Raw genomic sequence first — 22,929 nt, 5'->3', positions numbered from 1 at the left:
AGCTGGAAATGCGTTTTGAAAATCGCCAGCTGACCAGAACTTTACTGGAGTTAAGCCTGAAAATGGAGCATTTTAAAAAGGAGTATGAAATGGAAATTGCAGTAGAATCACAATGCTTGGAAACGAATGCTGTGGTTCTGGAAAAGGAAATGAATACTTGAAGATCAGAACTCTGAAAATAACGCAGACAAATTCAAAACAACTCTGACAGTAGCATTATGGAGATTTTGCATGTAATTTTAGGGACAATTTGTATACCAAAACTTAGACTTTTTGGGGAAATGAGACAAACATCTCAGAGAAGGAAGAGACAAAATAGTCTGTTGTTGAGTTTTTAAATTAGTCATTATCATTTAGGTTGACTCTTCCACGGAGGGGATAGGACTTCTGGATATGTTCACACAGACGATCTGCTTGTCCTTGGAAGTTTTTGATCTATCTTAAGTATAATGTATGAGTACTCCTTAATGATAGAAACTGTGGGTTTGGAAGCTTCCACAGCCACCATAAGGGATGGCTCAGGGTCAAATGAAGGAGGTTGGAACTGTCTCTGAGCTGGGTAAAGAGAGACTCAGCCTTGCCTCTCTCTTGGATCCAGCTACACAAAACCCTAAGCTTTGCTATCATGGATATCCTTGAAACTATGCTAGCATCCTCTTGATAATTACTTTAGCCTGGAGAAAGAGTATCCAGTAACTTCTGTATCCTTCTTTCCTGTCAGTTAAAGTTGGGCTTTATGACATGTAGCCCAAAGATTGCATCTGATACAGATGTTTTGGTAAGATTTTTAGAAATTAACATTCTTTTTGCTGAACTACATATCTAATTTAAAAATTATTATTTTTTGAAGTAAACAGGTTTTATTTAGAGGTTTTCAAGGGGAGGAGGAAGGGATAAGAGAGAGGGAATAGTAAGAATAACGCGCCCAAGAGAGAACGAGGGCTTCTCTAAGGGTGGAGAGAGATCTACATACATCCTAGCACTAGACATGAAAGCATGAAAGTCCACATCTCAAGAGGGGAGATGCGGGCAACACATGTGCTCGGGCACCGCATGTGCTCAGCTATGTGGGTGCAAGAAGCACATGGGCTCAGGCAGCATATGCGCTAAAAATGATTATTAATGTACAAATTAACTTAATAAAATAGTATAACTAAGTGTATAACCATTATAAAAATAAAATTCATGTAATTGATAGACTTTTAATAGTAACAATAAAAGTTAGTTTGTGACAACAAAGAATGGTTGTGACTTTTCTCTGAAAAAAAAATGTTTCATGTGTGCTAGGATTTGAGAATTTTTCTGACCTAAAGTTAGTTTGTTGTATGCAATCTTGCTTTTTGCCACAATAAGGGAATTATACTAATACCCTGATGCCCTCTGTAAAACTGAGTATTGCTCTGTTCAAAGCATAGGACAGTGTCAAATAAACAGTATCCTGTTATCTTATGGGATTTCTTGAGATATTTGCATATGAAATTTGGCTTAAACATACAGATTGATTTCTTAAATTATATTTGCAAAGCATATTCCCTATTTGTCTTTTCTTCTAAGTTTAAGAAATTCTGAGGAAAAAATTGGTGGGTTTCTTTGGAATCTATTATTATTACATCTATAAATGTTAGTAGAACCTTATAAATGACTATGCCAGTGAATGTTGGCATAGTCATTCTCAATATGTTTTTAGATATACTTAAAATATGAAATATTTATAAATTATTGTGATTCATGTTATGAATTTATGTTATGATTCAAATTATTCAAGATTATTCACTTTCTAAGCCCATTTTTCTTCTCTCTCTCCTTCCTTCTCTTTCCTTCCCTCTCTTTCTTTCCTTCTCTTTCTCTTTTTTCCCTTTCTCTTTCTTTCTTTCTTTCTTTCTTTCTTTCTTTCTTTCTTTCTTTCTTTCTTTCTTTCTTTCTTTCTTTCTTTCTTTCTTTCTTTCTTTCTTTCTTTCTTTCTTTCTTTCTTTCTTTCTTTCTTTCTCTCTCTCTCTCTCTCTCTCTCCCTCCCTCCCTCCCTCCCTCTTTCTTTCTTTCTTTCTTTCTTTCTTTCTTTCTTTCTTTCTTTCTTTCTTTCTTTCTTTCTTTCTTTCTTTCTTTCTTTCTTTCTTTCTTTCTTTCTTTCTTTCTTTCTTTCTTTCTTTCTTTCTCCTTTTTGGGTCACACCCAATGATGCTCAGGAATTACTCCTGTCAGTGCTTGGGGAACCATATAGGATGCAGGTGATTGAACCCAGATAGGCCACATGCAAGGCAAATGCCCTACCTGCTGTACCATGTCTCTGTTGCTTCTCCCACTTAACCCCCGACCCATTTCTAAAGTCGCATCAATCCAAGTCTTTCTCTGCAAGGGAGCCCCACAGTTCATTATCACTTCTGCTCAATTCTGCTCCATCAGCTAAGACAGAGGCAGTGCTTGCCTCAGGGCTGTGGGAAGGAGGCACTTCTTATGGCTACATTCCTTGACTTTCCAGATTAGTTTAATAAGCTAGAGAAACAGTGGGACATTTTCAAGAAATGTGAGGTGAAAGGGATGAAACCACTGCCAGCTGGAGGGTGAAATGGAGAAATAATTAGAATGGAAATGATGCCATCGGGAAGCTGTATGTGGAGAAACTGAAGAATGAAGATGTTTCGACTAATCAGGGATAGAGAGGACCAAAAGAAGAGAAACTTAAATAAAAACCAAACTGTTTAGTGACAAAAATATGGTGTTAAGGTTTTCCTGCAGGACACAATTCCTCACTGCTTGAATTATAGAGGGAAAAATCATCTTAGCAAGAAGTGGACTTTTTAAAAAAATTAATTTTATTGATACACTGAGATACAGTTACAAGCTTTGATGTTTGAGTTACAATCACAATCACACAATGATCAAACACCCATCCCTCCACCAGTGCACATTCCCCACCATCCATCTCCCCAGTATCTTCCCCCTTTCCTACTCACCCCCTGCCTCCCTGGCAGACAACTTCCCCCATACTCTCTCTCTACTTTTGGGTATTATGGTTTGCGACACAGATACCGAGAGACCATCACTTTTGCTCCTTTATCTACTTTCAGCACACATCTCCCATCCCGACCAATCCTTCCAATCATCATTTTCTTAGTGGGCTTTGTTTGAGGGGCAACTTGTTCAGCACCTACCTGTGAAGAGGTACCAAATTAATTATGACAATCAGAAGCCTTCCAGAGGTGAACAGGCATGAAAGCCCTTCGCAGGTGGCCTGGATAGATGCAGTTTGTCTGACTTGCCAAACCGCTTCTGCTCAAACAGGTGCTGCTGGCGCTCCCAGCCTGGGCATCAAATCCTTCTGGGTAAACGGGAATAATGGCGCCTGCCCTGTGTCTGCCAAGAATCCCATCTCCCCTGGTTCCTTCCTGGGCCAGGCACAGGACCTCAGTGTGGCCATCAGCTCTGTTTATTTACTGCTTCAATCCTTGCTGGGGTCCCTCTGGGGCCCGGGCCTGGCACCAGGCCCTCCCAGTGCCAGCTGCTTGCTTTTGTGTTTATTTTCATTGCTTCTTCTGCCACCTCCTCTCCTGCCTCTTTGCTCATATACATCTTAATGAGGGTCATGAGGTATTAGAAATATCACCATATAAGTTTGAGGATTATACTCTGCCACTTTAGCTCCTGCTGGGACTGGCAGCCTGAACAGAGCTGGCATTCTACTACGGAAGCTGGCTACTTCTTCCAGCAGCCTGAGTCAGGTACCCTTTCTCTCCTGTTTCTGCCCCTGCTCCTGAATCTGTGAGTGCTGAAATGTTCGCCGCTTTCTTACAGCAATGATGCTACCCACCACCTTTCACTGGAATCAGTGCAAGAGGGGACATCTGATGATAATGATGAAGCTAGCGATCATAGGAGCTATCCCTTTGGGGCCAGGCATTGTGCTAGAAGTGCCACATGTTAGTTTATTTGCCCCTCACACAGTTTAGAAGGTGTGGAAACAGGTTTTTAATCTTTTGGTCTTGATCTTGAGTCCTGGCTGTATTTCTAAGGAGCTGCATAATTCAAAGTCAATAGTTTCTCCATTCGCTAGGGTAGCCTAAAGAAGCTAGGAAAAAATGGTACCAATCTTGCTTAAATCAGGAGGATTCCAAATTGAAAACCCCACAAACAGGTTTGGAGAATGAGTGAAGTGTCTGCTACTTCCTGCATGGGTGTTTGCTTTCATGGCATTGGCACTTCAGGGTTTTTCCTTTGAGCCATAGATATGCCTGTTTCTTCATTGCCTCTTGATATTCCCTAAAGATTCACTATCCATCCTCCATTATGGGTCTGACTCTGTGTCTCCTAGTCTGGTTGACACATTGGTTCATCCAATTTACATAGGTGCCAGGGAGACATGAAATGAACAGTAGTACTATTTAACAACCCCTGAGAGTTTCTTCTGTGGAACTATATATCTTTAAAATGAAATTGTCCATTGTTTTCTTTATTTTGTAAAGGAGGAAAATAAATACTGGAAATGTTATACATCTAGCCATGGGTCACGCAGTTAGCAAGAAACACTGTTGTGACTTGCGTCTAGGGGTGGGTGTGATCTTATTATTGAGTGCCACCCCGACTAATGGGAAAGAGCCATGAATAAATGAGGAAGTTCAATATTATAACAGAAATCGCAGCAGGAGGCTATAAGAAGAGCTACAGTTGCTTTTTTAAGGGTAAAAGGCCTTTTTTTTGGGCGGCAAATCTTTAACTGATTTGAGTTTCAAGTGAAAAAAGTAAAGTCATTCTGTGTCTCCCATTCTCTCTAAGTTAGTTGCGTCATCTTGTGCACCCTACTTGTAACTGGGTTTCCTCGCTGGGAAATGAGAGCAAATGCAGAAGTCACCTCTAAAACATTCTCTAAAATTAGAAACTATTCTATTCCAATCGTGCTGGCTTGGACCCGGACTTTGCCACCACTGACACGAACTGTGCTGGCACAGTCGGCTGCAGATTGTTTATCACGGCCCACTGACCTCACCCTGGCTGCTCCTGGCCCCAGCCCTGACCCTGGGTGATGGCCCCAGCTGTTTCAGCCTTGATGATGACAGGAAGCCATTCTCGTCTCTCCTGGATGCCTCTGTGGCCTTCTAACACACAGCAAGCTGCAGTCAGGGGGAAAGGCCACATTTGCACTTCAAGGGAGACAGACATGACTCAGAAGCTCTCTGTGGTGGGCTTTAGAGAGTGCCCCTGTGGACTGCTGCTGTGGCCGGCGCCATAGGTTGAGAGCAGGGCTGTGGGGAGTCAGGAGAGCAGACTCTGACCCTGCGGTGTCTCTCCCCACCCCGCTGCACTGAGTTCCTTAACCTCTCTGAAGTCCAGCTGGCTTTTCTGTAAAATGATCACAGTTACCCCTGGGTATTTTGGGAAGATCTAATGAATTCCTAGCAGGTGACATCCTTAGAACTCTCACAAGCAGTGCTCATGATTGTAACAGCCAAACCTACCTTTCTCATCCTTCTTGCTTTTTGGCAGCCTGGGATTCCCAGATAGAGACAGTGAGTGGCAGCTTCGCCTGTCCCTGGCCCTCTAGGGAGCTCTGGATGGCTATTTAATGCAGTGCTGGGGGTGGATCTCAGGATAAAGAGAGATAGGAAGGAAATCTGCCCCTTCCCCCCACATTTGCAGTCACCCTTGACCAAGTTGGGAGTTAGGGACACTGGGAGGATTAAAGGATAAAAATAAAGCCATGCTGAGCTGGGGATCTGGTTACATAACCCAGGTGGCAGATAACATGCCTTGCATGGGCAAGGTCCCGTTTCATCCCTGGCGCCCTGTTCCTCCTCCCCACCTCCCAAGCACTATGGGGTGTAGCTCTGGTGGGCCTAAAGGACCTGTGGACATATTAAAATAGTATCTCAATGGCATCCTCCAGCTACTTAACAACAGCCTGCCCTTGGCTCATTTTCTTCTTTGAAGGGACAAGATTAAAATTCAATTGATCAAGCCATATTTACTTGAGTCTTCAGTTCCTTGCATCAGAATCACCCTAATCGACACATGTGAATCCCACACACATCCTGGGGTGCAGTTTAACAATAATACATTGTCTGAATGCAATTGTGGATATATTGTCAGAAACCACAGACGAAGGATGTCAGGGACTTCATTGGGTCACTGAAGTATCTCGCTCAAAATTGTAGTGAGGATTCATCTGACATGCTAGGAGACCAACTAAAGCTGGAGAAAGGTTTGTCTGAGGAGAAGCGCCGCCTAAGCCCTGAAGAGGCTCTGGGATTCCACATTAAAAATGTTTCCCCCAGGAGCACTTTCATGAAAGATATCCGGGTGCCTGTGGATCTTACGGTCTAGTGGATTCTGTCAGAGAAGCTCCTTTATTCTTTAGCAGTGAAAAAAAATAATTTGCTAAAATGCCCCAGGACTGAACTTGCAGCAACATGGAGACAACTGCTCCTCAGCTCTTAAATTCTTATATAAAGGAATTTAGCAAACTGTGAAGGAGAAGAAGGAGAAGAAGAAAAGACCAAGGAATTTGAAAGAGAATTTCTAAAATTTGCTTCTAAAGTGGAGTAGAGGATGCTAGTGTCTTTAAAAATACTTTAAAGATTTCATTAGGGATGTTCAGGTAAAGAAATAGGTCAAGAATCTGTGATGGGATTGTCAGGTTACTGAGAGCATGCCCGTGTATCTTCTGGAAACTGCCAGTATTGGTGCTGACTGTGGGGTTGGCGGTTTACCCCAAACCTCACAGTTGTTCATGCTGCACTGTTTGCAATTTACCAAGTGCTATGATAGCCAATAGATCATTAAGCCAACAAGATCCCTCAGAATGAGGTGCTGCTCAAGGCTTCTGAAGTTTGAGGGGCAGAAAGGAAGCTTGCTATTCTGATGTTAGAAGTATCATATACGTCTTTTGTTTTCCCCTGATTTTTTTCTTTATTGTTAGACAAGATATACAGACACATAAAACCAGAGGGAAAACAGCAGGTCCCAAAAAGCACAAGGAAGGGACAGATCTCAGAAATGGCTTTTAAAGTATAAGACATTGTAGTGTCCAGGTCTGGTGTGGAAGGCAGAACATAGCCCACGCTGCACTCAAGGCTTTTTCTCCATCCGCAGTACCAGGCCATCGAAGGATGCTGCCCAAGGGAGCACTTTGCAGATTCGGGGAACATGCAAGATAACTAAAAGCTCTGTCATCATCCTTGCTCCCAGAGGCACAATGGAGGAAAAGGAAAATGTCCCATGCCACTTAGAGACCCTCCCCAGCTGTCCTGGGCTCAGACCTCCATGCCTGAACCCACCTGACCCATAACGTGCTCAATACTCGCTGGGGAGGGGAATAGGCTAGCATGAAACCAAACATCTTTATTCGCAGTCATCACTGGTGCCATTTCTTGCAGCTCATCTGTCTGCTGGCCTGCTCTTCCGGCTGCATGGCCAAGTGCAAGACCTTCCTGGTATCTTGCAGGGACGAGAGGTGCTTGGTCTGCTGGACCATCATTGATGCTGGTTTGTTCACTAAGGTCTCCAGGTCATATTCGGGCTGCTCAGTCATCTCAAAGAGCTCAATCCAGCAGGGGCCTTGCTGGATGATCTCCTTGAGCCCTTCTACGACCCTTTCCTCCAGCACTCTGATCTGAGTCCTGGCTTCATTAAAGCTGGACATCTGTGAAGACAGCTCCTCTTCTTCCCTGGAGAAACTGCTGGCCATCAGGGCCCCAATCCAGCTAGTTACTGTCTCTTCTGTTTCCATCTGCCTTGTCTGTTCCCAATGTGGGCACAGGCTGAGCCCAGTGTGGGGGTTCAGCTCTTTGACCCTGTCTTCATATCTCAGTGTGTTTAAAGGATATTCACGGGAGCGGATGCCTGGGGAGATCATGGTAATTATGCAGGTCCTCAAATTCTCCCCGATGAAGGAGTCCCTCAGCACTTACGTCGGCTTGCTCTCTCAGAATGGGATATGAGCCTTGTTCTGTCCGAGGGCCCTGATGCAGTCCTTCAGGGCCAAGAGACTCTTGTTGATTTCCGCACGCTACTTGCGAATCTGCCCGTTAGCGCTGGAAGTGTCTGCACCTCGCTCGTTCCCTGCCAGATCCACCCAAGAAAACTTGCCAAACAGTCTCCCTTTGGTTCGAAGAAGAATCTGTAAGCAAGCATAGGAGTGGGAAGAGTTGGAGTTGGCAAAAGTCTGCCCAGAAGTCCTGCAGGTGATGCCCAGGTTGAACTTCTTTTTTTTTTTTATCTTTTTTTTTCTTTTTTCTTTTTTATTTTTTTTAAAATTTATTTATTTTTAATTAGAGAATCACCGTGAGGGTACAGTTACAGATTTATACACTTTTGTGCTTATACTTCCCTCATACAAAGTTCGGGATTATACTTCCCTCATACAAAGTTCGGGAACCCTTCCCTTCACCAGTGCCCATTCTCCACCACCCGTAAACCCAGCGTCCCTCCCACCCTCCCCAATCCCATCTCCCCCCCCACCTCACCCTGCCACTGTGGCAAGGCATTCCCTTCTGTTCTCTCTCTCTAATTAGCTGTTGTGGTTTGCAATAAAGGTGTTGAGTGGCCACTGTGCTCAGTCTCTAGCCCTCATTCAGCCCGCAACTCCCTTCCCCCACATGGCCTTCGACTACAATGTAGTTGGTGATCGCTTCTCTGAGTTGACCTTTCCCCGGAACGTGAGGCCAGCCTCGAAGCCATGGAGTCAACCTCCTGGTACTTATTTCTACAGTTCTTGGGTGTTAGTCTCCCACTCTGTTATTCTATATACCATAGATGAGTGCAATCTTTCTATGTCTGTCTCTCTCTTTCTGACTCATTTCACTCAGCATGAAACTTTTCATGCCCATCCACTTAACTACAAAATTCTTGACCTCCTTTTTTTCTAACAGCTGCATAGTATTCCATTGTATAGATGTACCAAAGTTTCCTCAACCAGTCATCCGTTCTGGGGCATTCGGGCCAGGTTGAACTTCTTGATGACATCATTGGCATTGTTCACCAGGTGCTCCCGCAGCCCCTATCACCTGCACCCCCAGCTTGGCCTTCTTGTTGAGCAGGTGGAAGAGTTTCCCGTTACAGATCCCGGAAAACATCGCGTAGACTTCCAGACCCAGACCTCGATAACAGGGCTGATTCTTCAGCAGGAAGATATCTCAGGAGGCCCTGGTGTAGGTCCCTTTGGATGTGTTCTGGGCTTTCCCTGTGAAGTCTCCGCCCTTCGTACGCGTTTTGCCACTTCCTGTCTGGCCATAGGGGAGACAGGTTGCTTTTTCCCCACTGAAGATTGTCTGTAGCAGTGGTCTTGCTGTGAACCTGTAGACAACTTCATTTAAAGTTATTTCATCAAATACAAAGTCAAAGCAGAATGCCTGATTCTCCAGATACTTTCTCAAGTTCACTTATAACTAGGGTTCATGCACCTGGAGGAGACACTTGCTAGGAATGGGAATCACATCAATTTCCTTCTTGGCGAGTTCTTATTTATTTAGTGGCTGTTTCCTTATGCAGACACATATTCTGTGCTCTTCAATACGATCCATCACAGTAAGTCCAAAGTGGTCCGAAACTCTTCAATCATCCAGGCAAGTTCCCAGTTTGCAAAGTTGCTGTCAAACTCCTGGGCACGCTTTATTCCATTTCAGAGTAGTGGGCTTTCTTCTCTTCTCACTTGTTCTTCATTCTTTCGATTTCCTTCACAACACAGGATTTCCTTCAAGCTGAGTTCGAAGGGTTTGCAACAGAGGAGCCATGGCTGGGATGGACTTGCTCATCCGCTTAATCGCTGACCATTGCCAATGGAATTTCAGCCACTGCAGAACAGGAGGGCCTAGGGAGGCCGGCGGAAGCAGCCAACTGTTTTCAGGAGTTTGCAGATGCAGGCTGCTCCACCTCCATATCATTTTCCTGAGTGGCCATCTGAACCTCCGAGAGAGTGGACAAGCAAGTGGAACGGCTACGAAGACCTTCCCTTGGAGCAGGAATTTTGGAGTTGACTGATATGCGTTTTTGTTTCTGGACAATTACATTTTCCTGCAAGGGCAGATTGTCCTTTGGGTGTAAGGGTAAGAGTTCAGGATTTATTGCAGCCACATCATCAAAATCAATCTGTTTGCTCTTTGTTGTGCCTCCTTCTATCCACTCCACTGAAACACAGGATTTCCCCAGGTTCCCAGACCTTACACTAGCATTGTGAATGATGCCATTACTGTGTTGGATCTTGATGGAGAGACCAGGAAATAAATGAGTTTAAAGTGAAGACTCTATTGAAAATGTGCACTGGGAACAGAAGCGCAAATTGCTGAAAAAGCTGCAACACTCTTTAATGCCACATAAACCACCGCAGTTTTGCATCATATACATCTTGTTCCAAAGATGTCGCCTGTATGTGGGATGTATTGTCATCAATGGATAATGTTGTAAGTGGGCAGTTGCCTCTGAGAGGGAGTACTGTTTCGAAAGATGGGAGAGTTTGTCATGGGTGCTGAACTAGCTCTGAACTGTTGAACTGGTGGGTCATTGATGACTTTGGACCTGAGTGTTTTTTTTCTTTTTGGGTCACACCCGTCGTTGCACAGGGGTTACTCCTGGCTCTGCACTCATGAATTACTTCTGGCGGTGCTCAGGGGACCATATGGGATGCTGGGAATCAAACCCGGGTTGGCCTCATGCAAGACAAACACCCTACCCGCTGTGCTATTGCTCCAGCCCCATTCATGAATTATTTTTAAAAATTGCATACGTTTATTAAAATAGTTGCCTAAGATTGTGTGCTCATAATATTTGCCTCTGTTAGGAAATTGTGGTAGGATCTAGAGGAAAGCTACAGAAATCTCAGCAATCACATTTGAAGAAGGGCGAGAAATGCAGGTTCTAACATCATTTTATTTTTTGTTTTTTAAATTCTTGTGGTGTACACTCTCAATGATGCCAATTTTGGGGAGTGCTGGGGTGGGATATGTGGTGTGGGGGACTGGACCCGGGCCTACTAATTGAGCCATATACCTGGTTCAGGTTGTAATACTGAGAACAGGAATTTAATAAACAAAACCCCTCTTTTTTTCTTTTTGTGTAAATATATAGCTATTAATCTTGTACACTGTTGTGTCTCAATTGATGCTTCTATGCATTATGAGTTGCCTATTCTAAATGATGAATATCCTTGATATCTGTTTAGTATGGTCCATATGAAATAATAGAAATAAGATAGAAAGAAAGAATAGAGGAAAGTAGAGCTGTTTTTAGAATCCATCTATTTATTTAAATCTGTTAGGTTTCCTTTCTATATAATCAGATTCCTGTTTGATTTTTTAAAAATTTATATATCCACTATATTTACTCTAAAGCAAGGATTTATGGCTTTCTACAAAAGTATACATAATATAATTACTTTAGAGCTACAAATAATAAAGTGGGAAAAATAAAACATGGAAATGGGGGATTAGTGACAGTAGGGTAAGATCAGTGCATGGAATATTAACTCTTACTATTTGCAAGTATGTATTGAATATTGTGCTATATAAAGTAGGATTTGGGGTAGGATTGTAGTTGTAGCCTTCCAGAAATATGATGACTAAAATTTTATTCAGGCACTGTAATTTGTAAAGTTAACTCAAAATCTTGTTTAAATTGTAGTAGAATATACCTAATATAAAATTTACCATTACATTTAACATATTCATGCATGTTATACGTTATGTAATCATAATAGCTACTTTATTTTAGAGTATTTCCATCATTCCAACATGAAGCCTTTCAACTATTAGGCAGTCATATCCCATTTCCTCTTTTTCCCAGGCCCTGACAATCATTAATCTGATTTTTTTCCCTCTGGAATGGTCAATTCGAGGTATTCATATAACATGAATTTGTTTAGAATGTGACTTTCTTTGGAATTGCTTTTATTAACATTATAATCTCAAAGTTAATGCATATTTGGTATGCGAGAGCAAATGTACCTGCATAATTTTTTATGACTAAACTTTCTTTAAAAAATTAATTTTATTAAAGCACTGTGATTTAAAAAGTTAATAATTGTTGGGTTTTTGACATATAATGCAATAACCTTCCTTTGTATGAATATATCACATTTTGTTTATCCATTTTTAGTTGGATATTTGCATCCAATTTTGGACTCTTGTGAATAGTATTGCTGCAAATATCTGTACACAATTTTTTGTTGAACACCTCTGAGGCATATAACCAAGGATGGAGCTGCTGTGTCATATGATAATTTTGTATTTAGTTTAATATGAAGCTCTAATGTACTTACCACAGCAGCTGTACCATTTTTCTGAGATTATTTTAATTCAAATTTTATTGATTTATCATTGAATTTAATTGCCATAGAATTTCAGGATTACAGTTTCATACCTCCAAATTTCTTTCAAGTTACCTTGAAAGGTTAATTTCTTTAAATTATCACATGTGGTAATTTATTCTCCTTGCCAATTTCAAAGGATTGTTACAAAGTGTAATAATTTTTTAAAAAAAAATTCTTCAAGGCCTACCAAAATGGTCCTGATATAAAATAAAGGTATTATAAGCTCAGACATTAACTATAATATAGTTGGCAAGGAGTTTGATAGTTTAATAAATTTACATCAAATTGTATCTGTGTAAGTGTTAGCTTTTCAGTCTTAGTAGAACCCAAAAGGAGAGAAGACAAACTGAGTTGCATTCGTTTTTCTCAATTTGACCTGTTTTTCTTTAATGAGATATTCAAATGCATAAGAAAGTTCTATCCTTTTGAAGTACGGGCTGGCAGATTCTGGTTGTCAAATCCATTAATTAATTTATCTCTATTCAGAACATTCTAATGGACTGAAACCAGGGTTGTTGTTTAATTCAAAGCAGACATAAAAGCATGACTGAATGATGATGTTTGCTGCATTTTAGCAGACTTCCATAAAGGTTCTGATAACCTAGTGAATAACAAATGCAAACTGTTTTTGTGGCTCTAGTCTTTTGAAAAGTCATATAAAAGGAGACAGACAGCATCTATTATATATATGAATTACTCATTGCTTTTAGAGAGCTAAACAGTCTAGCACAGTATGGAGCATTTCCCTACCCCCCCCCCCAAATTTAACCCTACCCCTGCCCAAGTGCTCCTGGGTTCCTAAATGTCAGATTTTCGCAGAAAATCCCATTTCCTTGGTTAGGAGATGCACTCATTCATTTGAATGTGAATAAATTCAGACTTGACCATGGATCAAGGTAGCAGCAGATGCTCACACAGCAGGCACAGAGGTGAAAACAAGAATCGATCATTTGATTTATATATTTTTTTTCATTTAAGAATTGCTTAGTGCTTTTCAACATCTCTCACAAATGTACTCATATACCTATGGGGTATGGCGGTGACTTCATATACTTTAAGCCAGGAATCACTTGTGACAAGTTTTGAAAGAATCAAGTTTTAGTACCTTTGATATCTTGCATTATCATTTTACATTAGATCCTCATGACAACCATGTGAAGCAGATAGTATTTAACAAATGTTTTTTGGTTTGGGGGCCACACTGGGCAGTACTCAGAGCTTACTCCTGACTGTGTACCCAGAAATCAATCATTCCTGGCAGGGCTCAGGGACACTATGGGCTGCTGGAGATAGAACTCAGGTTGACCACGTGAGAGGCCAGTGCCTCCCCACTGTGCTGTTGCTCATCCCTTTATGTTCATTTTAGAAACAAAGAATCTTTGAAGAATAAGCGATCAGGAAAGCTGAAATTCAAAACATAGCTTCTGTTGACATTTGAGAGCTGCTAATAAGCATGTTGTTTCCTTCTAAGAATATTTGTATACATGGGGTTGGAGTAATAGCACAGAGGGTAGGGCATTTGCCTTGCATGCAGCCAACCCGGATTTGATTCCCAGCATCCCATGTGGTCCCCTGAACACTGCCAGGAGTAATTCCTGAGTGCAGAGCCAGGAGTAGCCCCTGTGCATTGTCAGCTGTGACCACAAAAAGCAACAACAACAACAAACATATGTATACATGAAAACATTAAAAAAATAATAATACTCCACTAAGCCAACATGTAACAAACATTAAATTATTTAACAAATATAGTACATTTGCTTGTCCACTATGTAAATGTTTGCTGAAGTTCTATTCTTTAAGATAGAAATGAATTTGAAATCAATGGCTGAATAAATAGCACTACTTCTATATTCAAAAAAAGAAATAAATGAATTTGACTGCAATGCCTCAATTTAAAGGTGTGATGAAAGTTCTATATCTTCCCAGGATTTTGAAAAGCTTACCTTCTGCCTTTTCACTCTGACTCAAAGTTTGCTTCTTCTGAGTCTGCTTATGGAACATTTCTTTTTATTTACCCTATCAGTCTTTACTGGTGGGACCTAAAAAAATGGCCTACCACTATTCCATTTTTGATTAAATAGCGTTTTATTCTTCTTTTGTATGAAGCTTAAGCAGAAACACCTCTTGTTATTAACAAGTTTCTTTTCAAACATTTAAAATTATGGTTTCAATAATATGGTTACAGCAGTGTTGAAGTTTATGGTATTGATGTATAAAGTTATCACACCCCACCATTACCAGAGTGACCATCATCACCTCCATTGTCTCTATCTCACTGGGGGTGTAATTGTTCTTACCTCCCAACTCTGCCCCCACGGCTTAGTTATCTCGGTTTTATAATCTAAGACCAGTTTTGCCATTGTTACTGTCCCTTGCTTTGTGTTTCTATATTCCACAAATGAGGAAGTTCATCTGCTACTTGTTCTCCCTCTGACTTATTTTGTTTAGCCGCATGATTTCATCTTTTCTTACAGCTGCATAATATTCTGTTGTGTATATCAATGCCACAACTTCTTTGTCCGTTTGTCTGTCATTGAACACTTGTGTTGTTTCCATATCTTGGCTATTAAGCCCTGCAATAAAGATTGACATGGTTATATTTGTAAATAAATATTTCTGTTTTGTTGTGTGTGTGTGGTGGGGGGAGGGTTAAACAGTTTCTTCTCACTATAAAATCATGTAAGATATCATCTCTTAAGAAGAATGGCTTCAATTCTTCTTCATCATCATCATCATCATCATCATCATCATCATCCCGTTGATTATCAAATTTCTTGAGCAGTCTCAGTAATGTCTCCATTCATCCTAGCCCTGAGATTTTAGAAGCCTCTCTTTACTTGTCCTTTCCAATGGTGCCGCATTGGAGGCTCTTTCAGGGTCAGGGAATGAGATCCATCATTGTTACTGGTTTTGGCATATGAATATGCCATGGGAAGTTTGTGAGGCTCTCCCATGGCTTCAATTCTTAATGTCATTAAATGATATGATGTGAATTTCTAGGAGTGAGAGCCAAAGGAACTTACCCAAAGTGGGAAATACCCCTTTTTCTGTGGCCTACTGGAAAGACACCAGTGGGTGGTACTAGTTTCTGGTACAATTGGTGTAGCATTTTTTGTTCATGTAAGAACTTTAAGGTAGCTTTCCAGGAAAACCCTTAGATTTTTTATTTTTCTTCTGAAAATGGGAGAGCAGCCCAAATGAGTTTGAGAGGTTTGTAGCTTTAGCCTCTTTGTTTTATAGTTGAGAACTCTGTTGATGCCACTGGACCCTGGCTTGCTCAGGTTCAGTAACTGGTTGGATATATATGATCTTTAGTCCTGGATTCTAGCACACTACCCACAGAGATCTCTTTGCTCCCTTTTTAACTGTGTTGGTCGTCCTCAGACCTCCACTAGATTCCAAGGGAAGCTTCTAGCACCTCCAAGTTCATCCAGTGTTACGTGACAAAAACTGGGATTGAGACTATCATCCTGGAAAAATGTTTTGTTTTAAAAGAATCCTAGAGACTAGAAAGATAGTACAGCAGGCAAAGTACTTGTCTTGCGCACCACCAATCCAGGTTTGGTGTTGGTGGCATTCCATTATGGTACTCAGAGCACCAGCAGGAGTAATTCCTGAATGCAGAGCCAGAATTATCCGTGAGCACCTCTGGGTGTGGCCCCCAAACAAAAGAAAATAAACAGTTCAAAAAATCTGTAAAATCTTCAAATTGATATTTTTATAAGATTTCTTCTTTCTTCCTCTTGGATTTTTCCCATCGAAGCTGCCATTTTGTACAGCTTTATTTAAGGAGCTGTAGGGTCAATGAATTATCAGAGATATTGATTCCATGAACTAAGTTCACCGATATCCTATTTTAGAAAACAGGAATGAGACTATAAATCTTCCCAGAATGACATAAGATTCTTGTAAAATGTTTGCCTGATTATAGAAGAAATTACCTGGGAAACAATACAGGAGAGAGGAGATGGTTTTTACTCATGTATGAAACAATGACAACAAAACCCCTATCATTCCTGAAGGTAATGGAACCTCAGAAAACATTTTGTTGCTAGTGTCCCATACCGAAGGCAGCCATCTAAATGCAGGGACAAAAGACTGGATGAAATGAGTCCCTGATGGACCCACCAAGGGGAGATTCAGGACAATTTTCGGTTATCTATTCTCATTCCCTAAATATTTATTACCATTGAATGTTTCTTTTTTTTCTTTCTTTTTGGGTCACACCTAGCAATGCACAGGGGTTACTCCTGGCTCTGCACTCAGGAATCACCCCTGGTGGTGCTCAGGGGACCATATGGGATAGTGGGAATCGAACCCGGGTCAGCCGAGTGCAAGGCAAATGCCCTACTCGCTGTGCTATTGCTCCAGCCCCTCTTTTTTTTTTTTTTTTTAAAAAAAAGAAAATCCTTGATAAGTAAAAAGAAGCTGTATCTTGTAACATTGTTCCAAGAGAAAGGTAAGGCTGTGCATTATAAAAAGGACCAAAGCAATATCTTGACTAAAAAGAGAACCACCCAGGGTAAGGGAATAGGCTTCTAGAAAAGCAGGGTTAGTATATCTTTCAGAGTTCTGTGTCTTGCATGTATGAGACCCTGGGTTTGACCCCTCACAGCACAATATAATAAAGCAAAACAAAAATAAAATAAAGATTTCTCTGTTGTAAGTCATAGTCTAGGTTTTATGATAGAACAGGGAACACAACCCCTTGGTTGTTATATGAGAAGGGCAATAAAAAGAAACGAGGAGATATGAAAAAAATTACCATATGAGCAACCACAAATATTTTCCATATATATTTGATTGGAGCAATAGCACAGCAGGTAGGGCATTTGTCTTGCATGCAGCCGACCCAGGCGATTCCTCCGTCCCTCTCGGAGAGCCTGGCAAGCTACTGAGAGTATCCTGCCCACACGGCAGAGCCTGGCAAGTTACCCGTGGTGTATTTGATATGCCAAAAACAGTACCAACAAGTTTCACAATGGAGACATTACTGGTGCCCACTCGAGCAAATCGATGAACAACAGGACAACAGTGCTGTGCAGTGAGTGCATTTGAAATTCATTCAATTCATGCTAGTCTGTATCTACTTCTTAAAAATATACAGTCATATATTTCTCTCCATGTTATCAAGAAGATTGTCCAGTCAGGACACTAATAGTTAACAGACATGAGATATGTTCTGATTTCCATGTTAACCAAGCTATATTTCACCTCTGTAACTCTGAGCTATCCGTTGAATTAATCTTCTAATCTTCAAAATAGAATACTTTTGTCTCTTAGTGGTCACAGATGTAATGAGTGTGCAAGTTCAAAATGATTCATAATGAGTAAAAGATCTAGTTGTTTTCTCTCATGATGACATATAGGTTTATAAAGCATATCCATGCACATTTAGAAGTAATAGTTCATTTGAAGTAATATCACTTAAAATTGTAGTGTGTTGGGAACAGATGCTAGGGCACAACCAGCAATTTAGAAGTATCTTTAATTCAGCCTGGTGCAATGTGGAAGATTCTGGATTTTCAACCTCTGATGTTACAAATTCTCCAAGATAATATAGGTTTTCTGTAATCTTCTCTTTTCAGGAAGATGTTCCATTGTGAGGAAGATCTGTAGCTTAGAATCACATAGACAGGTAAGGGTTAAAGATGAGTTTGAAAATTATTTTGTGATTTTAGATAAGTCAATCTAAGATTTTTTTCTCTATAAAGTGAGAGTAGTAATATATTCCTGTTAAAACACGTGAAGATTCTTATGTAGATGCACTCTAATTATCTTTGTGAGTTTTGAAGAATAAGGTATCACGCTGCATACTTTGAGAATTTATTTGAGGGCATACTAACACTCGGAAGATGGTAATAAAATTGCTCAGCTATGGCTAAATAACAGTCTGAGAATTTCAGTGGATTAAGACAAAAAGCATCTGTTCTTGTCCTTACACATGTCACTTTTAGCAAATGAGATGGCACCACATCTTTGTAGAGCCAGTTTCATTCATTAGAGAGAGAAGAGGGGTAGAGAGGGAAGGAAGGGGGACAAGAGAAAAGAAAGTTAGAGGAGTTCCATGATGCATCTTTTGACTTTTGTGAAAACTTGCCAGCCTGATATTCCTGCCTATAATTCAGAAGGATAGTTTACTTCTTCCACATAAGGTACTGCAAGTATTATGGTAATGAACAAGTCTATTTCATAATCTCAGGAAGAGGGAATGAGTAGTTGAAAATAATAATACCATCATATACTATGGCTACTCTTATTTTGGAGAGACTACGTTGGAGGTTGGTGCACAAGACTCATCCTAGGTTTGTTCTACTTCCAGTATTATTTGTTCTAAGAATTTGGGCAAATTACTTAATATTTCTGTGTTATTTTCTTAGCCCAAAATGTAGATGATAGTATTTATTGTCTCTTAGGATTATTTAAAAAATGAGTGCCTGTGCATTATGTGTGTATAATGACTTCGAACAAAATTTGATGTATATGATACTATAAATATCATGTGTTATTATTATGGTACAGTGGTTATGTTAAGGTGATTGTAAATTATTGAACTATGCCCTATAAAAATAAGCAAATCAATTTGCTTGAGGGATGTACATATACTGTAATATATGTACATCAAGTTCTTGAGGGATGTACATATACTATAATATAAGTACAGTATATTGTATATATATTTCTTAACTTTCAGGTGAAAAAATATTTCTCCCAAATAAGACAAAATTAAACAAAACAAAGCAAAACAACCTTCCCTACATTTCAGTTGATTTCTACATATTCTTTACCACTGTCTACCTTTATGGTATAGCCTTCAGGAGTTGAAAACGGACTGACAGAAAATGTAAGGAAGGCTTGAGGGCCAATATTATGGCAAAACCCACTAAATTTATTTCACTTTTTGAGACTTTTTTTATGATATTCATATTTTCAGTAGTCTTTAGGGGAAGCATTTTTGGGAAAAATTTTCCATGCTTTCCAAAGAATAAAGTTCAGAACGATATTGGTTTTTTATAATAAACATTAGTCCTTTTTTGCCCCATAGGCTTGCTTCCTTAAAAATGATCATTATTTCCTTCCACTACTCTAATGCTCTATTTTGAGGAGTAATCAAGCAATTTTCCAAGCACACTACAGCAGTAAAATCGCACATGTTCCACTGCCAAATGATGGTTTTATAATGCAAATATGTGTGGGTTAATTCTACCAACATCACAGATTCTGCTGGAAAATTTGGCTTCCATTTCCTTTGAGAGCATATCAGAAGATTACTAACTAAAGGGAGGTAAAGGTAAATTTAAATATACATGAAAATAAGTGTTAGAATTAAAACATTAATCATGCAATGCTTTTTCTTTTCACAAGAAAAGCAACCCAGGGAAAATTTACCTCAAATCCCACAGCTGCTCATTTCAGACTGAAAATAAGCACTCTGAGGAAGAAAAGAATCGGTTACATCTATTCCTTTCTTCAAAAGATTTTAGTGTTTCTTCTTGGAACATCATACTTCTGCTCATTATAAATATAATGCAATATTCTTCCTAGTTTTGGTGGCATAGGACTCTGCTTTGTGTGTTTGTGTGTGTGTTTGGGGTGCATGAAGGGGGATTTTATTTATTCAATTTATGATAAGAGAAAAAAGCACTGTAGCACTGTTGTCCCGTTGTTCATTGATTTTCTCGAGCGGGCACCAGTAACATCTCCATTGTGAGACTTGTTGTTACTGTTTTTGGCATAGTGAATATACCAGGATAGCTTGCCAGGCTCTGCCTTGTGGGTGGGATACTCTCGGTAGCTTGCCAGATTCTCCAAGAGGGATGGAGGAATTGAACCCGGGTCGGCCACATGCAAGGCAAACGCCTTACCCGTGGTGCTATGGCTCCAGCATGCTTGATCAAACAGGGTAGCCTTCCCTATATAGAGAAGAACTGGTCTTCAGTCAAGGGTATATGAGTAAATGCGCTCCCCTGCTAGAACCTCCGAACAAGCTCTCTCAAGGAGAAAAAAGATAAAAATAATTTTATTTTTATTTATTTTTGTTTCGGGTCATTTCCAGCTATGCTCAGGGCTTATCCCTGGCTCTGTGCTCTGGGATCACTTCTGGTGAAGCTCAGGAGGACCACATGTAGTGCTGGAGATTGAACCTAAGTCAGCTGCATCAAGGCAAGGACCCTATCTACCGTATACTTTCTAATATTCAGGTCTGAGAGCTGCTAACCCTAGATTTCACCCATGTGGTCATAAAACTGCTTCCTAAAGCAGGTATGCAGATACTAATAAATAGAATCACTTCCCATCTCTATTTAGGCCCAGGGAGGGACCGCCTGTAGGACACAGATTTCCTTCCTATTTATTTTCCTGAGTAGTACTAAATCTCCTGATTTTTAGCTCATCATTAGTTCACTTGTATCTATGTTGCAAATATATGCTTCTGTGGCTAAGTCTAGACCGAGTATGAGTAAAAGTAAAATTTTGAGTGAAAGTGCTATTTGCAATTTCTGTCACTTTATTTTATTTTTAAATATTATACCCTTGTTATATGGGCCATGCCAGAGTTCCTCAGGGCATCCTGGGTGACCTCTGGCAATGTTTGGCCTTGCATTCAGGTGAGAGACTAAAGGGTCAGTTCTTCAGCCTCCATTTAGTGGAAGGGCCCCCAAAGACTGTATCTGATGATGTTGAAGGGACCATGTTGTGCCAGGAATTAAACTCAGTGCTATGCGCATTCTAGGTGTGTGTTTTACCTGTAGAGCTATCTTTCCTGCTCTATGAATACATATATATATATATATATTTTTTCTCTCTTTGCAGGGTGGTGATGTTGGGGAGACAATCCTTCTTGTTCTAAAGACCACTGGGTACTGGGGATCACACTTGGGGCCTCGGACATGCAAGGCCCAGGCTCTGTCACTTAATCTACAGCCAGTCTCTGCCACTTTATTTTTAGAAAGCTTCTTTAACTAGTGCTTATTCTTCTGATGCATGGATAATGGCAACTGATGGAATAATTTGGATTTCATAGCATTAGACTCTGTGTAGTAACTGAAAGAAGGGTAAACTATTTAAGACACTGCGCACTTGGGTGTCTTTGCTATAATGCTTATTTCATTCAACTTACTATAGAAATTATATTATTGCCAAGACAAAAACTTAAAATATATGTCTGCATTATTTGCCAGGGAGTGGGAGACCAGGAAATATACCCAGCCTGGAAGGTTGCAAGACTTTCGTAAATTCTTGACAACATATTTGGAAAAACTGTCACCTACAGGACTTGGAATAAAGATCTCTTAACTTTGGAGCAGTAGTTAAAAGAAGGTAGATTCTCCTGTGCCTCGACTGCTTTTGCCTACTTATAACAAGATTTCAGTAGAAAGAAATGAGTGCAGGCAGGAACTGGCCGGTTTGTTAGTTGAGAGGAAAGTACTGTGCTAATAGGACTTCTCTCTGCCTTAGTCTGTAATCTAAGTGAAGGGTCGAGAGATCTGGGACCTGAAAGGTGAGAATCCAACTTTATCTGAGCCTGAAATAGCAGGAGACAAAATTCACAGCTGTGTCTTCTTTAAATGTTCGTTCTGGGAGTGACTCAGCTGCAGTTCATTCCATTCATCACACATCCCCAGAAAAATATAGAGGGCCAGCGCTGAGAAGGGAGAGAGACTGATTGTTTGGGGGGACAGGGAAATGAAGTTGGGTGTCTCTCACTCCCCTCTTCATTGACTTCCATTCTGCTGAGGTCGGACCTGGCAGGAGATTAATGGTACTAGGATGACTCTTTCATGCATCTTTGGGAACCAGTGGCCTCAAGCCCATTCCTGGGAGACATTTGTCAGTGGCTTGAAAGCTTTGTGATCAAGGTTGCCGTATATCGTACTCCAGCAGCCAGCTGAGAAAAATGATCGAATTTGTGAAGGAAATTTCAAGCACACAGGATAGAAGCATCCCATGCAATCTAAGTGAATTCTTCATGCACTGGCTTGTCTCAGGGGTCCTGAGCTTCTCCCCCTACGATCTCTATAATCATCAGGTTTTCAAGATGTTTCTATCCATAAAAGCAGTCTGTTGTCTGCCCCAGACTTTCTTCTGCAGGTTTGACTGCTTAAACTCAGCCAACAACCAGTTAGTTCTCAAGCAGCACAGGTAAGATGAGAAAGAAAATTAAAAAATGTTATGAGGTGAAGGCAGGTACATTTGTAAAGGGACAGAACCTTAGTGAAAGGAAGAGAAAGAGTATCAGCTGTGTTTTTTGAAACTCACAAAATGACCCATTATACAAAGTGATGTTATGAAGACAAGAACAATGGCTGTGAAACTAGATGTTATTTCTTTGACCACTGTTCTAGCTGAGAAATGAAGAATGCTGTAGAACATAAGTTAAAGACTTTACGAATTTTTATAAGATTTAAAAAATTTCCAAGAAATATTAATTGTCTTGATTTCATTTGAAACCCGTTAATGTAAATGTGCATAGCAAATCTTTATTGATTCTTTGTTGTTTTTAGGATGTTTTTGGTTGTGGAAGGAATACAAACTTGTTCTACAGTGGACTCTGCAGAGGTTGAACCTGAGAAGGGGAATTGCTGGGGAAATGTTTCAGGAGAGGGGTCTAGAGCTCTGAGGAACTGGCCACGTAGCAT

At 40.4% G+C, this 22,929-nt stretch overlaps 1 pseudogene; it reads right to left on the bottom strand.

The window, feature by feature from the left end:
• Window positions 1–7,342: 7,342 nt before the first annotated feature.
• On the bottom strand, window positions 7,343–10,206 carry LOC101548917 (kinesin-like protein KIF2C; annotated as a pseudogene).
• Window positions 10,207–22,929: the final 12,723 nt, after the last annotated feature.

Source organism: Sorex araneus, chromosome 2 (genome assembly GCF_027595985.1).
Source record: "Sorex araneus isolate mSorAra2 chromosome 2, mSorAra2.pri, whole genome shotgun sequence".
NCBI lineage: Eukaryota > Metazoa > Chordata > Mammalia > Eulipotyphla > Soricidae > Sorex > Sorex araneus.
Note: the sequence above shows the minus strand (reverse complement) of the source record. Positions and strands in the feature narration are given on the sequence as shown.